Source organism: Maniola jurtina, chromosome 19 (genome assembly GCF_905333055.1).
Source record: "Maniola jurtina chromosome 19, ilManJurt1.1, whole genome shotgun sequence".
NCBI classification, from domain to species: Eukaryota; Metazoa; Arthropoda; class Insecta; order Lepidoptera; family Nymphalidae; genus Maniola; species Maniola jurtina.
In genome coordinates this window covers 2,335,842-2,336,853 of record NC_060047.1, presented here as the reverse complement: position 1 = coordinate 2,336,853, position 1,012 = coordinate 2,335,842, and the positions used below count along the sequence as shown (strand labels likewise).

General features: G+C 38.3%; 1 long non-coding RNA gene across 1 annotated transcript; it reads right to left on the bottom strand.

The window, feature by feature from the left end:
- Positions 1–299: 299 nt before the first annotated feature.
- On the bottom strand, positions 300–723 carry LOC123874850. The gene is made up of 2 exons (XR_006798020.1): positions 690–723; positions 300–531 (listed from the first exon to the last, which is right to left on the bottom strand). It is a non-coding gene; the product is annotated as an uncharacterized LOC123874850 (long non-coding RNA).
- Positions 724–1,012: the final 289 nt, after the last annotated feature.

Genomic DNA, 1,012 nt, shown 5'->3' with positions numbered 1-1,012 from the left:
CACACGCCACGGTCTCCCCATCTAACTCTGAGCTTTTTTAGACGCCCCTTAGTTCGCGACTATGGATGGACAGTACCTACCTATGGACTTATTAATATTATCAGGTAGGTACAGTCAAAGGCTGTTTTAAGTCGTTTAGCACCTTCAATAAATCAATCAATCCATCAATCAATTATTTATTTGCTCTAAATGCAAAACAAATAATTTACAATTCATTTTCTCGAGGCACGGTTATGCACATGCATTAAGTGTGTGTGTGGTGTGTTTATAGAAAAAGGTCATAATAAAGACAGGTTTTCGATGCAATAGTTTTGCAAAATTGCTACTCGAATTCTGAGGCCGACCGTGCATTGATTAATTGGAGAAATGCAAATGTAGAATACAACATTTACGTAAATATCCCAATTTCAGTAAACCAAAATTTCATGCAAATAAAACGTTTTCGAGGCTCGCGAATGTTCTCATAGGAATGTACTCGTAGCATCATTTATGAACTTCCCGTTGACTGAATTTCATATCTGCGAGTTTCAACTGAAACATTATATAAACATACAGTTTTGACGGAGCTCGTGTCTTACTTTCACCGAGTTGAATTGCAATTTTGAAATGCGGATCTGAAAGAAAAAGTTTAATTTGAAATTTTGTTCATCAAATTCACTGTACAGTCCCACGCATACTTACTTACCTACCGAGTGAGTAAAGCCGAGTTGCATCGTCTTTTTTGGGTTCCGTACCTGAATGGTGTCAATGGGACCCTATTACTCCGTGTCCGTCCATCCGTCTGTCCGTCTGTCTTTCAGCGGACTGCATCTCGTGAACCGTAAGCTAGAGAGTTTAAATTTTCACAGAACAAATAATAAGAATTTAGAAATGACTGCCATGAAAATTATAGTGTTATTTTTCGTACGACGGTACAGAACTCGTGTGCGAGTCTGACTCGCTTATGGCCGATTTTTTAATCTTGTAAATTGGCATCATTAATCATTATCATCATCACCTCAACCCAGCGCAG